This window comes from Hibiscus syriacus, unplaced genomic scaffold (genome assembly GCF_006381635.1).
Source record: "Hibiscus syriacus cultivar Baekdansim isolate YM2019G1 unplaced genomic scaffold, ASM638163v2 tig00110505_pilon, whole genome shotgun sequence".
In the NCBI taxonomy this organism is placed as follows: Eukaryota; Viridiplantae; Streptophyta; class Magnoliopsida; order Malvales; family Malvaceae; genus Hibiscus; species Hibiscus syriacus.
In genome coordinates, this window is record NW_024062765.1 from 3,136,099 (window position 1) to 3,146,733 (window position 10,635).

Here is a 10,635-nt window from a genome sequence, read left to right on the forward strand (position 1 = left end):
AAGTAAGACCATCCTGAGAAGTTAGACTTAAGTTTCCTAAGTAACTCCTATCATTCATTCCCATAGTAACTTGTTGTGTGAGGAGTCTAAAGTTATTTTAATCAAATCTGGTGTTTACATTTCGTTTTGCCTTTACATTTTCAATTGATTCCACTACACTCAATTTAATTTTGCCAAGACATTTCCATGCATTTTGCCACGACATTTCCATGCATTTTGCCACGACATTTCCATTTGCTACCATATTACATTACACCATTATTCCATTCCCACCAACATCCTTTTCATTTTGCCATAACATTCTCATGTATATACCATTACTAACTATACTTAGGTGAAATAGTTAATTGTTTTGATTGAACTTATAAATTTCCTCTAATCCTTGTGGAAACGATACTCACTCATCACTGTATTACTTGTTCGATTGTGTATACTTGCACATATTTTCGTGACCATATTTAGTAGTCACAAATCGCGGACACCTTCACATAAAGCCTTAACAATTCATGGGCTTTAGTCTCATTCTCTTGATTTTTTATCAACTTGATCTCGATTCAACCCTTTGGTTAGCGGATCTGCGATGTTATCTTTTGATCTTACAAAATCAATAGAGACAACTTCAGTTGAGATCAGTTGTCTAATGATATTGTGTCAACGTCGCATGTGTCTGGACTTACCATTATACATTACAATTTGTGCTCTACCAATTGTTATTTGGTTATCACAATATATGTATATTTTGGGAATAATTTTTAGCCACTCAGAAATATCTTCCAAAAAATTTCGTAACCATTCTGTCTCTTCTCTAGTTTTGTCCAAGGCTACAAACTCAGATTCCATCATGGATCTGGTTATAATTTCTTGTCTTTAGGATTTCCATAACACAGTTCCTATCCCAATATGAAAATATAACCTTTTGTGCCTTTTGTATCTTGAATATCAGATATCCAACTGGCATAAGAGAATCCTTCTAACACAGTAGGATCTCTAGAATAATGCAATCTATATTTTTGAGTATATTTGAGACATCTCAGTACCCTCACAATTATTTTCCAGTGTTTCTCACATGGATTGCTTATGAATCTGCTTAAATAGCTTACAATGAAAGCAATATAAAGTCTAGTGTAACTCATAAGGTACATTAGATTGCCTATGTTCCTTGCATATTCCACTTGGTTAACATTTTACCTTTATTTTTAGACAAATATTGACTAGTATCTATAAGAGTTTTGGCTACACCAGAATCATCCTTACCAAAATTTTTAAGAATCTTGTTTACATAGTGTGACTAAGTTAATATAAGACCTTCATATGACCTTTTGATTTGGATGCCTAAAATCATGTCAGCAAGTCCATGTCTTTCATATCAAATTTTGAATTTAACATATTTTTGGTACGCTTTATCATTTCATTGTTACTTCCAACAATGAGTATGTCATCAACATATAGGCATAGGATTACATATCCATTAACAATGGTTTTGACACACACATTTTTCACACTCATTTATTTTAAATCCATTTGATATCATAACACTATCAAACTTTTCATGCCATTGTTTTGGTGTTTGCTTAAGTCCATATAATGACTTTACCAACTTACATACTTTTTTTTCTTGTCCTGGAGCTATATAACCCTCATTTTGTTCCATGCAAATCTCCTCATCAAAGTCTCCATTAAGGAAAGCAATCTTAGCATCCATTTGATGTACTTCTAAATTCCGTAAAGCGACAATTGCAAATATCATTCTTATAGAAGTTATTCTTAATACGGGTGAATATATATCCAAGTAATCAAGACCTTCTTTTGTCAGTGCCCTATTTGTAAAACTAACTTCTGGGATTCAAACATCATCCTAAAGCCATGTACACTTAGGAGGGTCCCAAAGACAAGGTTTTTTCATATGTCAGGCACATACTACATATTTTGAAGCTTCAAATCTTTGCCAGAAGTCATCTTCACAATTACAATGTATTTCCCCTTGATCTTCAAGTTGCAGTGTTGCCCATATAGAACTTTTCTCCTTTCTCTCAAGGAACCAACTCAACAAAGGAGTACTTGTCACAAAAAATATGGTGTGTGGCACTAGTACCAAGTCACCATATTCTTGGATTTGACTCAACCAAGTTGACCTTAGAGACTACATCATATAGTCAAGTTCAGATACTTCCTTGGAAATTTTTGTCACAACATTAGTCTCTTTTATTCTGAACCTTTTTGGAAGCCTACATTCGGATGACATGTGTTCCGTCTTATTGAAATTAAAGCATTTCCCTGGGAATTTTTTCTTCTTAGAAACACTGTCTTTTAGTCCTAGTTTAGACTTAATTTGAGATTGTTTTATTTTCTTGAAGTCTTTTTTTTTACTTTCAGCACATTTACCTTGGCAATGTTATGATTGACAATTTTGTTTAGCCTTTTAGAAGCACATCGATTGTCTTCTTCAATCTGAAGTCTCACAATCAGATCTTCCACTGCCATTTCTTTTCTCTTATACTTAAGATAATTCTTGAGTCATTCCAAGTAGGAGAAAGCTTTTCAGTAATATTTGTCACCTAAAAGGATTCACTTATAATCATTCCTTATGTGAGAATACCATGAATGATCAATTGGAATTGTTTCACCTGATTCACAACAGTTTTAGAACCAACCATTACAAAGTTTAAGAATTTGGTAACTAAGAATTTCTTAGCACCAACATCTTCAGTTTTGTATTTATGGTCCAATGATTACCATAATTCCTTAGTTGATTTCTTTACACTATATACTTCATAAAATATATCAGATAAATCGTTCAAGATGTATTTACGATATAGGAAATCAGAGTGCTTCCATGCTTTGGTAATGCCGAATGCTGTTGCAACATCCACCTCATCTTCTCTAATAGTATGAGGATCATCATTTAAAAATTTGGCCAGATTCAATGTCGTCAAATAGAACAACATTTTTTGTTGCCACGTTTTGAAATTCTCTCCATTGAGTTTTGCAGGCTTTTCATTATGACTCATGGTCATAGGTAACGTTTGGCTCACAGCCTGAGTCTGTGTAGTGACAATCGCATTAGACTATAAATTGGATGAAGTATCAGACTTTTTTTGTAATCAAAATAAAAAATGAAATAATAAATATAATATGAAACAAAATTTTAAATTAACCTAAATATATTACCACTGTAATCTGTTTGAGTTTAGATTAAACCACAAAAAAAATATCTTAAGATTGTAGTAAATATTAAAAATTAGGGTTGTAGTATGATCATCTAATAATAGTGATAAAAATATCGTTGCAATAAAAAATTTGAAAAAGGTTAAATTAGAATATAACCTGTAATCGGATATAATTGAATAAAAAGAAGAAGAGTTTTGTTGAGGCCTATATGATCAGTTTTCTTAAGACATATTCATCATCTCATCGGTGCTTTGAGTAATGTTGGACGTCAGTTTCCCAGGATACAACAACAAACGTTCACAATAATAAGCACAACCATAGTGAACAATCAAACAAAATTTTTGTCTTTATCTATCACCGAAAAATGACTTTGGGAGAATCAAAGATTTGAAAAGAAATGACTTGAAAGAAAATGAATTAAAGGAATTCAAAGTTGTGTGTTAAAAATAAGTTACAACTTAGCCTTTATATAGGGGGAGGAATTTGGATTGAAAGGTTAAGACCTTTCAATGAAAGGAATTAACCATTTGATTAAAAACATAAACTTTTGATGAAAATACTTAACATGAAAAGACTTGACTTTTGGGCAACTTTGAATAAAATTCAACAATGTCGGTGGTCGTGAGCCATAACGAGAAGCATGTAAATTCTATGGATAGAATTTCATGATATATCAACATAAGATGTTATATTTGATCATGTTGAATATGATCAAATAAAGGATGATCTTCATATTATTAGATAGGATGAGGTAAACATTGTTACCACATTCACTATTATTGAATTTTAGAGTATTATGACTTTCAATGTTAGAACTAACACACTGAATGGATTGTCATATACATTGTATGAAATGTATAGTATCCATAAGATGATTAAAGAATTACGGATGTCATTGGACCATAAATAGAAATGAAAGAATAATGCCTTAAAGGAAATGATGAACGTCATGCTAAGAGTTCTGAGTTGTTATATAACATGTGGAGGAATCTATTTTATCATGAAATTACTTTTTAAATAAGGCACCCCATAAGAAAATGGACAAGATATCATATGGGAAGATAGAAATCCTTCATACAACTACATTAAAATGTGGGGGTGTCTTGTACAATGTATAGCGGTAAGTTGAGACACATATGTTGTCGAATAATATCAATAGACAACTGATCTCAATTAAAGTTATCTCTATCAATTTTATAAGATCAAAAGATAACATTAAAGATCCGCTAACTAAAAGGTTGAATCGAGATCAAGTTGATAAACATCAAAAGGAATGAGACTAAATCCCATAAATATTTAAGGCACTATGTGAAAGAAATCCCAACCTAGTTGACTGGAGATCCCAAGATCTAGGTTCAATGGAACAACCCACTTGTATAGACCTTGTGAGGTCACTGTGGTAGTTCATATCCCAAGTTCATTCCTATGATGAAAACAATGACTAAAATGTGGAAAAGGTTAAGCAATGCTTTTAATAACCACTATTTATTTCGCTGAGTCGAACAACATGAGTCACCTATGTGAGAGTGAAGTAGAGCCGCTTCAAAGAGACTATTCGGGCATAGTTCTCTAAACTCTTGCAAAACTAGGAGATGTCCACGGCTATATGAACATAACCATTAGAACCAAATAATTGTCAGTGAGATATTTGTGTGAGGTGTGTCATTGCTTACAACAACGCAAGGATAGTTTAAGGACATCACATCTAGTGGACAACCAATAAGGTAAACATATCGAAATAGAATCTATCACCATATCAATTCAATGTTTGAACCATCAAGTTCATTCATATGGGGAATGTTGGAAAAATAATTGAATGGATCGATGTTATTTATAACTAATTAATAATAAGTCATGTCACTTGGTGAATGAACTTAATTTTTGGTTTAAAGTTGCATCATTCAATCATGTCTATTCAATAATTCTCTTCATTAAAAGGTTAAGCCATTTCATCAAAAGGATAAGTCATTTCATCGAAAGGTCTTAACCCTTCAATTCATTTCCTCTCCCTATATATAGGCTAGTTAAGGCACACTTCTTAAACATAAGTTACATGTTTCAACACACAAGTTTATAACTTTGGAATAGGAAAACACATAGAAAATTCCTTCCAAATTTGTTCTTTCTGGTGATAGAGAAAGGCAAGATTGTGTTCAACTGATCACTATGGTTGTGCTTACTGTTGTGATCGTTTGTTGCTGTATCCCGAGAGACCGACATCCAACGTTACTCGAAGCACCAAGAAGAGGACAAATTTGTCTTAAGGAAACTGTTCATACAGACCTCAACAAAACTTCCTCTTATGCTAACTGTACTCCATCGATTTCATATCTACACATGAGTAACAAATTTAGTTTCTATACTTTAATTCTTTATTTATTTTACTTTGTTCGATTATATAATAATATTTGCTTATTTATTATTTTATTTTTCGGATTAACATTTTTTCTAACAAAAGTTACATACATGCAAGGGATCGTAAATTAAATTTGAATTCATATTCATAAATTTTTAGAAATAAAAACAAAATATGATTTTAAAAAGGTATCAATTTTACTCATCATGAATGCTTTAACCTTTTCATGAGTAACGAACTCTCGAACATGTCTCTTATTCTGATTTTAAAAACAAACTTCCTAAATTATCTATTCTAAAAAAATTCAAAAGTTTTCGAACCTAGATAACGAAAAATGCCGACTCAATTTTGTTAAACATACATATTTTTCAAAAAAATATATTTTTCAAACCTAAAAAATGATTTTGACAACTTATGGAAGTGATAGTTTTTTGTTTTCTCTTATAGTATTTTCTTTTTTTAAAAGGTTGGATTTGTCATCATCTCTTCTATTAATATTTATTTGGTTATGGCAAAATCCATTGTAAATGTGTTGACATTATTCTATTTTTATGTTAGTTTTGATAGTATTTAACATTCACATCTCTTATATCAGTATCACATTTGTTTGTATATTTTATTTTCTGAAGTGATTTGGTTAGATTTTTCAATCATTTTTATTGTGACTTTTTATTATTAATTAATGGTTAATTTATATGTTTTGACGGTTATAGAAGAAATGATTAATTAAGTGATTAGTCTACTTCAAATTTTATAAAAAAATGAGATTATAATTTTTATTATAATTTTTCTTTATTTATTCAATAAGATTAACGTTGTTATTAATTAAAAATTGTTTTAACTCAACCTTTTTAAAAGACACGTTCACTTATCATATATTGAGATGCTATATTTTAAAAAAATGCCTAGATTTTACCATTAATAATAACTAATAACTAATAAAATCAAACATGTACATATATATTATATCCATATTTATAATTGTCTGATTTATACTCGGAAAACAAGCACACAACAAAAGTAGTCAGAGTTTTATATCACACGAACTTCATAGTAGCTGTAAATGCATCCCCTTCTTATTTTATTTAACTATTCATTATAATATGAAAACACCATTCTTCCATTTTTGTTTCTCCATCTCTCTTGCTACCAGCAAATAACCATCGTTCATTAGTCCCATCAAATATTTTAGGGCTAAAACACAACACATAATTAACCTTGAAATGCGTATAATATACAAACATAAACGTATTATAAAGATTAATTTTGATGCATTGGTATATTTTTATTATATGAAATCTATTCTTTTCACCTATATATCTTATTATGTGTTTATATTGTGTAATTATATCGTGTAAAAAATACGAAATTCGAAGGAAAATAATACCCAAGATGGAGAATCTTCTTGTCGGAGTAAGTAGTGGGAGGCTCCATCACATTGGGGCAAAAGAAATTGCGAGAATCTAAAGCTTGAATGGCATTAAGCTCAGGTCCGGTAACCATGTTTGCCTGCTGAAGCCTCTCTACTTCTGCAATCTAATCGTTTTCATGTAAAACAAAATCCGATAAACCTGAATGAGTATATTCGATTTCGTCTCTAACTCAAATTTAATCAGACTATAAAAGAATCATAGTCTAAATATTTTGAATTTAAAATAATTCAAACTTAAAAATTCGAACAGAAATAATTCATATCGTAACTAGTCCTTAGTAATAGTAAAGCAATGCATGTAACGAAAGAAGCAAGATGTTTATGTGTTGAATGTGTTTAATATTTTACCTTGGTTCGTAGACAAACGCTTTCGTTTTCCAATTCAATTTCCTTTAACATAATAAATAGAAATTAATTAACAAATTAGATTAAGTTATAATAAATGACATAAATTTGAACTTATGTTAGAACAATAATTCACCCTTTTTTGCAAATATTCTATTTCAGCTAGCAGCATTTCGTGCTGTTGCAGCAAACAAAACAAATTAAAATAAGGGAGAAAAATGAAAATAAATAAATAAATAATGAAATTAAAATTAAAGTTACCTTCTTGGACCTGATCCTAGTAATTCCTCGTTCAAGCCTGTTTTCTACCTGCTTCAACTCTTTCACAGTTAAGGTACTCAAGGAATCTCCCATTAGGTGCCTTCAAACAAAGATAATTTAAAAAAGAAATCAAAGTTTTAATTTAATTTGAAATGGTAATTTTTTTCAAATTAATTATTGAATAATATATATATATCGTTGAAAATAAAGTACCTGTTAGAATTATGCAACATCTGAATCTGCTGTCTCAGCTTAGCTGATTCTTGTTGATAATACTATTGAATAATATACATATCCAGTTAATGAACCACAATATATATATATATATATATATATATATGCAAATTATAACTTCTGATATCTATATTTATATATATGATATACCTGAGCATTTATTTCAGTAACAGTGTGTGTTAGAAGTATCTGAGCAAGCCTTCTTGTACCTATCTATTGTTGATCTTATGCTGCATCAAACAAGGGATTGTAAGACAAAACTCAATAAACCGATAACTGATCATGTTTCTTTTTCAACTTATAGTTTATTGTTGAGCAACCACCAAGCTGGATAAAACACATGTACATGTTATGTTATGTGCAGACATAAATTTGAATATTTGGATTTATAGTTTCGTTTGTTATATAAACCTAATTAAAGCCTTGCTGAATATGTTGCAAGACAGAATGAGAAGTTGTCGAAGACAAACACACATAGAAATGTAAAGTTGGGTTAGGACAACTTCATGTCTTTGAATCCTTAGAAAAACAGTACAAGAAACAGTCGAGGATCTTTTTTTTTTAAAGAAAGACCATGAATAAATTATCTCTAGAAATCGAGTTGACCATTGTTCAAAATGAATGGAAACGTAATGGTTTTATAACTGTAGACAAACTGAAGTCTACTGATAATCTCTAAGCCATATTAGGAAAATAGCTTCTGACAATCCCAGAAAACCCCGAAATTCTCAGCCACTTTAACTTGAGATTTGCCTGACTTTCTACTTTCAGCTCAGAATAAAACAACATTGACCGATTCATCTTTGTTTGCCAAATCTTTTTCATATCAAAATTTGTTTCCAAACCCATGTGATCATCAGTGTACATACTATGTATGACATGAAAAAGAAGAAGCGGTGCAAAAAGATAAAAAAGACAAAAGTAGCATGAAAATGGCGAATATTACTTGTTGTTGGAGTACTCATAGAGGCGGCCTCGGCTGGAGAAGACGATAAGAGCAACTTCGGCATCGCAAAGAACTGACAGTTCGTAAGCTTTCTTGAGCAGGCCATTCCTGCGCTTGCAGAAGGTAACCTGACGATTCGTGGTGTTTTCGATCCTCTTGATCTCGATCTTTCCTCTACCCATTCTTCAACTCTTTCACTTCCACCTGCAAGCAAACAGTACCTTCCGTCTGTTTAGATTTACGTGCCTTTTGTATGGTTTTCATGTATGAATCCAACAGTGAAGAAAGTGATGCAAAAAATTAAGAAAAAAGTTGGTTTTTAGGTGGAAAAAAACGAGAGTAGCAGCAGATCCATTGTTCCAGACGGAAATAGAAGAGATAAAATGGCTAAAAACATTAATAAATAGGAAAAAAGAGGGGCATGGAGGAGAAGTTAGCCTGCCATCCTCAGTCCCATACCCTAGCTTCAATTCCAAGAAACTTACAAATTTAAAAAAGCCTAGTGAAATGAACAAAGACTTTTGGAGTTTTCATTTATTTCATAGATGCAGTACTCTTTTATGGGTGCATATTTACTTGTGAAATCACTCCATAAAAAGCTTGAGTCGAAGATATTTGCCAAAGATCTGAAACAAATAGGGATGAAAACCATGAAATGTGAATAAAACCCATCATGTTTTGAGAATCTTGTGTGATTATGCTTGGAAAAAAACAAGGGAAAGAAAAGAAGAGATCTTCATGCAAAGAAATAGAAGATTCCCTTGTTCTGACAATAGATCTAAGAAGATATATATATATATATATATATATATGAACTGAGGTGAGGTGATGAGAAAAGAAAAGAAAAACACGAGGTATTATAGTTATAAAAAGCAAGTATATACATATTTAACAAGATCTACCTCGGACCAATGGCTTGTTTTTATTCATTAAAAGAAGAAGAAGAAAGAAAGAAAGGGTTCAAACCTGAGGTAACTCCGGCCAATTCAGCTTTCGGAAAAATCACGAATCCCAAAAGGAACCAAAGTGGTTTGTCAGGGAGGATAGGGCTAAGGCTAAGCTTAGGTGATAGTATTATAAAAGAAAAAGGAGGGAGATGGGAGGGGAGACTCAGGTCTGCGAGTTGGACAAAGACGTTGGAATTGTAATTTGCCAAAAGGTTTAGAGAAGACGATGATGAATTAGCTAAATGGAAAGAGTTTTGCAGGTGCAAATTCCCTCCATTTTTGGCAATGGACTTGTCATTTTTCTAATCCCTTATTTAAAGTCCCTGGACTCACTAACGTGCACTTCTCGAATCTTTTGCACTGTCCCCATTTAATAGGCGGGGTTGGACTCATAGTCTCACACTCAGTCCCCATTCTCTCTGTCTCTTCCTTTTCCCAATGGAATTGGGGTTTGGTTTGTTTTGGTGCCAAACAAACTCGTACTCCTGAACTACCCTACCCACACTACGTTATAACCCCCCCCCCAAACTAGTACACCCTAAAACTTAATTAAAAGAAAGTTAAGGACCAAATTGCAAGTTTTCAGAACTTGCAACCCATTTTAAAAGCTATAGTAAATTTAAAAGACTTAACCTTGAATTTCCCATTTTTGTCGACATGGAAAATAATAAAAATCAAGTTAGGTGCTGTGAGGATTCAAACCCTTATCCCTCAGGTTGAGATTACCCATGCCCTAACCATTTAGGCTAGGATATTATTTGAGATATTTTTTTATTAAATATATATGTTATTATTTTAAGCCGGGATATACACCAAAACCCCCTCCCCGGTTCACAAGCTTCTCGTCGGTCTCTCCACAATCCACCATCTTCGACTGTCGTTGGAGTGCACTACTGCCGGTAACAGAATCGGTGTGCCTCCCCAACCAAATCCTGACCTCAGATCG

At 32.1% G+C, this 10,635-nt stretch overlaps 1 pseudogene; it reads right to left on the reverse strand.

The window, feature by feature from the left end:
• Positions 1 to 6,470: 6,470 nt before the first annotated feature.
• LOC120130017 lies at positions 6,471 to 9,016 on the reverse strand (annotated as a pseudogene).
• Between the last annotated feature and the right edge of the window lie 1,619 nt (positions 9,017 to 10,635).